We start from the raw sequence: 6,577 nt of genomic DNA, 5'->3' as shown, positions 1-6,577 counted from the left end.
GTTCAGTAAATTTTTAATAATTTTAAATAAACGCTGTTCTTTGAAAAAAAAAAAATACATCGAAGAAATCCTGACAAAAGTAACGCAGATTCCAAAATAATATTTGGTAGTACAACTATTAATAGTTCTGAAGAATATCAATCATCATATTTTCTATGATTTCTTAAAGATCATGTGACACTGAGACTGGAGGAATGATGCTGAAAATACAGCTGCACATCACAGAATAAATTATATTTGTTAAAGGCTATTAAAATAGAAACCATTATTTATATATGTTATTTTGATAATTTTGAAATTATTACTGAAATACAACCTTTTTTGTTTCAAACAGATCATTGATCAATAATAAATGAGGTACCTGAAGCTGACAATGATGTAAATGTATAATAATTAGCAAAGATGATTAATTTAGCGCTGTAAAGGCGCATGTGAGGGGGCGGGAGACGCGCCGCGGAGCGTCAGACGCGTCTGAGGACCAAACACAAGCAGAACGGTATGAAACTTAACTCCTCTTATTATTCTCTTTATTATAGCGATTTATTTTTAGATACGTGATCTGAGTCTTTCATAGAGTTGTAGATTTAATAGAGATATATAGTTATTTTTACATCTCTTTGGTAAAGTTTTCAGATCGGGACTTCGGAGCCTGTTCGCGACTCGGTTGATTCAGATCAGCACTTCGGAGCCTGTTTCGCAACTCTGTAAATTTTTGTCCTTTCTTTTTTTATAAGAAATTGTTATTCTTTATTAGATTTAGAATCTTTTATTCAGGATGTGCTAAATTGATAAGAAGTGAAATCAAAGATTAATATTGTTAGAAGGATTTATATTTGGAATAAACGCTAAATAGACATCGAAGAATCCTGAAAAGAGTATCGCCAGTCGCAAAATGAATTATTTGGGAGTACAACTATTAATAGTTTTTAAGAATAAATCAGCAATTTTCATGATTTCTAAAGATCATGTGACACTGAAGACTGGAAGGAATGATGCTGAAAATACAGCTGCACATCACAGAAATAAATTATATTTTAAAGGCTATTAAAATAGAAACCATTATTTTATATATTTTATTTTGATAATTTTTGAATTATTACTGAAATACAAACTGTTTGTTTCAAACAGTCATTGAACAATAATAAATGAAGTACCTGAAGCTGACAATGAAGTAAATGTATAATAATTAGCAATAGATTAGCAAAGATGATTTATTGGGGCCACGGGAGTAATGGCTTCTCCTGCAATTGTTATTTGCACCTTCTTGCCACATGTACAGTTTATCTATCTCTGTCGCTGATGAGGGATTCACATGTGATAAATGCAGGGAAATAGTAGGCTGACAGAGAAGATTTCAGAATTAGAGACACGCATCCAACTTTAATTGAGGACAGGTAAGTTAGGAATGTTAGGGCTCTAGATACAAACTTTAATTGAGGACAGTAAGTTAGGAATGTTAGGGCTCTAGATACGGCTTTGGATGTGTCTAGTCAGGGATTCCTGTACATTGTCCGGTTCCAGCAGAGCCCCTGCAGCAGGGCAAACTGGGGGTGACGGTGAGCAGCGTAGTCGTGGGTCAAAACACCACTCTTCTGTTCCGATCAAAACATTAAACAGGTTCTCCCCACTCAGTGATGCACCCACTGAGAAAACCTGATGAAAGTTATTGGTGATTCTATTGTACGGAATGTGAATATAGAGACACCAGCCACCATAGTCAAATGTTTACCGGGAGCCAGAGCGCCTCACATCTTGGCAAATTTAAGGGGAAGTCGTGGCCTAATGGTTAGAGGGTTGGACTCCCAATCGAAGGGTTGTGAGTTCTAGTCTCGGGCCGGACGGAATTGTGGGTGGGGGGTAGTGCATGAACAGCTCTCTCTCCACCTTCAATACCACGACTTAGGTGCCCTTGAGCAAGGCATCGAACCCCCAACTGCTCCCCGGGCGCCGCAGCATAAATGGCTGCCCACTGCTCCGGGTGTGTGCTCACAGTGTGTGTGTGTTCACTGCTCTGTGTGTGTGCATTTCGGATGGGTTAAATGCAGAGCACAAATTTTGAGTATGGGTCACCATACTTGGCTGAATGTCACTTCACTTTCACTTTTAAAAGTGCTGGCTAATGCTAAACGTAAATACAGTAAGATTGTTATTCATGCCGTAATGATGTTCGACTTCGCCAGTCGGAGATCACTAAAAATAACTTTAAAGAGGTATGTGAACTTGCAAGCACGATGTCAGACACTGTAATATGCTCTGGTCCCCTCCCTGCTTACCGTGGTGACGCGATGCATAGCAGATTGTCATCACTCAATGGCTGGATGTCTAAGTGGTACCCACAGAATAACATAGGTTTCATAGACAATTGGACGAGCTTTTGGGGCAGACCTGACCTGTTTAAAAGAGATGGTCTTCATCCCTCCTGGGGTGGTGCTGCTCTTCTGTCTAGAAATATGGCACATAGTCTTAGAGCTTATACTTGACTAACTGGGGCCCAGGTCAGGAAGCAGACAGAATGGCTAAACCGACCGTCTGCTAGCTGCCTCCCGTCACAGAGGTCAGTTAATTCTCAGCACATAGAGACTCTTTCACCTAGATATCACACTATAGAGACTGTGTCTGTTCCCCGAACTAGAAAATACAAAAAACGTCCAAACCAAGTTAAGGATAACAATTTAATTGAGGTTCAACAAATAAAAAACAAATGCAATATGGATAAATAAATGATAAAGCTTGGCTTATTGAATATCAGATCCATTTCTACGAAAACACTTTTTGTAAATAATATGATAACTGATCATAATATAGATGTGCTCTGTTTGACAGAAACTTGGCTAAAACCTGATGATTACGTTATTTTAAATGAGTCCACCCCCCAAGATTATTGTTATATAAAAGGCAAAGGGGGAGGAGTTGCTTCAATTTATAACAACGTTTTCAGGATCTCTCAGAGGGCAGGCTTCAAGTATAACTCGTTTGAAGTAATGGTGCTTCATATAACATTATCCAGAGAAACCAATGTTAATGATAAATCCCCTGTTATGTTTGTACTGGCTACTGTATACAGGCCACCAGGGCACCATACAGACTTTATTAAAGAGTTTGGTGATTTTACATCCGAGTTAGTTGGCTGCAGATAAAGTTTTAATAGTTGGTGATTTTAATATCCATGTCGATAATGAAAAAGATGCATTGGGATCAGCATTTATAGACATTCTGAACTCTATTGGTGTTGGACAACATGTTTCAGGACCTACTCATTGTCGAAATCATACTCTAGATTTAATACTGTCACATGGAATTGATGTTGATATTGTTGAAATTATTCAGCCAAGTGATGATATCTCAGATCATTATTTAGTTCTGTGTAAACTTCATATAGCCAAAATTGTAAATTCTACTTCTTGTTACAAGTATCGAAGATCCATCACTTTTACCACAAAAGACTGCTTTTTAAGTTATCTTCCTGATGTATCCGAATTCCTTAGCATATCCAAAACCTCAGAACAACTTGATGATGTAACAGAAACTATGGACTCTTTCTTTTCTAGCACTTAAATCTTAAATCGCTGGCGCCGATACAGGATGGCTGCCTCCGTGACGAGCTCTGCATATGTTTTTGTGTTTTTGTTAGTTTGTCCTGTCTTTAGTTATATTCCTGCCATCAGTTTCACCAGGGAAGAACTGCTGAACATTCGGCAGAACGCACCACAAGATGTTTTTCTGGATTTCAATTATTCAGATGTTTTAGTGAACGTTGTTATCGGAGGAGCGGCGGCGCTGATCAAGCGCTTCAGGACGCGCAGACGGGGGAAGCGAGCGGGAGAGCTCGTCAGACTCAGGAAGCGCGGATTTCGAACGCCGTTGCCTAGCATCCATCTGGCAAATCTCCGCTCTCTACCCAACAAAACGGACGAACTCCTTCTGCTTTCTCGGACTAATAAGGATTTCACACACTCTGCTGCTCTGTGTTTCACGGAAACCTGGCTGAATGACACCATACCGGACAGCGCGCTCCATCTGCCGGGCTTTCAGCTGTTTAGAGCGGATCGCGAATCAGAATCCACTGGGAAATCGCGCGGCGGCGGGACATGCTTTTACATCAATAAACGGTGGTGTACAGATGTAACTGTGTTAAAGAAGACGTGCTGCTCAAATCTCGAAACACTCTTCATTAACTGCAAGCCGTTCTATTTGCCGCGGGAGTTTCACTCGTTCATTCTAGTCAGTGTTTACATCCATCCTCAAGCGCATGTGAGCTCAGCTTTACAGAAACTCGCTGATCAGATCACAGAGACAGAACAACAACACCCTGACTCTGTTTTAATCATTCTCGGGGACTTTAATAAAGCCAATCTGTCCCGTGAACTGCCAAAATACAGACAGCATGTTACATGTCCCACAAGAGACAGTAATATATTGGATCACTGTTACACCACAATAAAGGATGCATTTCACTCTGTTCCACGAGCAGCTTTGGGACGTTCTGATCACCTTCTGGTTCATCTTATACCGTCCTACAGGCAGAAACTAAAATCAGCTAAACCTGTATCAAGGACTGTAAAAAGATGGACTAATGAAGCAGAGCAGGATTTACAATCTTGTTTTGACCTCACTGATTGGAGTGTTTTTGAAGCTGCTGCCACCGATCTGGACGAACTCACAGAGACCGTAACCTCATATATCAGTTTCTGTGAGGATATGTGTATTCCTACAAAGACTCAACTAAATTACAATAATGACAAACCGTGGTTCACTGCAAAACTCAGACAGCTCCGTCAGGCCAAAGAAGATGCTTACGTGAAAGGGGACAATGTCTTGTATAAACAGGCTAAATACACATTGGAAAAGGAGATCAAAGTGGCAAAGAGGAATTATTCTGAAAAAATAAGGACTCAGTTCACTTCCAACGACTCCGCATCAGTGTGGAAAAGTCTAAAGAAGATCACCAATTACAAGTCACCACCCCCCAGCACCGTAGAGAATCAACGACTGGCAGACGATCTGAACGAGTTTTACTGCAGGTTTGAAAGAACACCCATCACCTGCCCTGAACGCCTCCCCACAAAACCATTCACACCCTTCACAACTCCTGCAACCAGCCCTGAATGCCTCTCCAAACTACCCTTCACACCATTAACAGCTCCTGCAACCCATCCTGAACACTTCTCCAATCAAGCACTCTCACCATTCTCACCTCCTGCATCCCCCTCTCCCCCACACCTGCAATTCAGATCAGCGAGGATGCGGTGCGCCAGGTCTTCCGGAAGCAGAAAAGGAAAAAAGCACCAGGCCCAGATTGTGTTACACCAGCCTGTCTGAAATCCTGTGCTGACCAGCTGGCCCCCATCTTCACACAGATCTTCACACAGATCTTCAACAGATCGCTGGAGCTGTGCGAAGTCCCTTCATGCCTCAAACGTTCCACCATCATCCCCATCCCTAAGAAACCCAAAATTACAGGACTAAATGACTACAGGCCTGTGGCTCTAACGTCTGTAGTCATGAAGTCATTTGAGAAACTGGTGCTGGCCCACCTGAAGGACATCACTGGACCCTTGCTGGATCCTCTTCAGTTTGCCTACAGAGCAAACAGGTCTGTGGACGATGCAGTAAACATTGGACTGCATTATGTTCTGCAACACCTAGACAGACCGGGGACTTATGTGAGGATCCTGTTTGTGGACTTCAGCTCGGCCTTCAACACGATCATCCCAAACCTCCTCCTGCCCAAACTAAATCAGCTCTCCGTGCCCACCTCCGTCTGTCAGTGCATCAACAGCTTCCTGACAGACAGGCAGCAGCTAGTGAGGCTGGGAAAATACACATCCAGCACCCGTACAATCAGCACCGGAGCTCCCCAGGGCTGTGTTCTCTCCCCACTGCTCTTCTCCCTGTACACCAACGATTGCACATCTAAGGACCCCTCTGTCAAGCTCCTGAAGTTTGCAGATGACACCACACTCATCGGCCTCATTCAGGACGGTGACGAGTCTGCTTACAGACAGGAGGTAAAAGAGCTGGCTGTCTGGTGCAGTCTCAACAACCTGGAGCTTAACACGCTCAAAACAGTGGAGATGATCGTGGACTTCAGGAGAAACCCCCCTGCACTCCCCCCACTCACCATCATGAACAGCCCTGTGACTGCAGAGGAGTCATTCAGGTTCCTGGGAACCACCATCTCTCAGGACCTGAAGTGGGACATTCACATTGACTCCATCGTAAAAAAGGCCCAGCAGAGGTTGTACTTTCTCCGCCAGCTGAGGAAGTTTAACCTGCCACAGGAGCTGCTGAAACAGTTCTACTCCACCATCATTGAATCCATCCTCTGCACTTCAGTAACTGTCTGGTTCAGCTCAGCTCCTAAATCTGACCTAAGAAGACTACAGAGAGTAGTCCGGACTGCTGAGCGAATCATCGGTACAACTCTCCCATCTATTCAAGAACTGTACTTATCCAGAGTGAGAAAAAGGGCTGTCAAAATCACTCTGGACCCCTCACATCCAGCACACTCCCTCTTTGAACTTTTACCATCTGGTCGACGCTACAGAGCACTGAGCACTAGAACAACCAGACACAG

Source organism: Carassius auratus, chromosome 25, assembly GCF_003368295.1.
Source record: "Carassius auratus strain Wakin chromosome 25, ASM336829v1, whole genome shotgun sequence".
NCBI classification, from domain to species: Eukaryota; Metazoa; Chordata; class Actinopteri; order Cypriniformes; family Cyprinidae; genus Carassius; species Carassius auratus.
Note: the sequence above shows the minus strand (reverse complement) of the source record.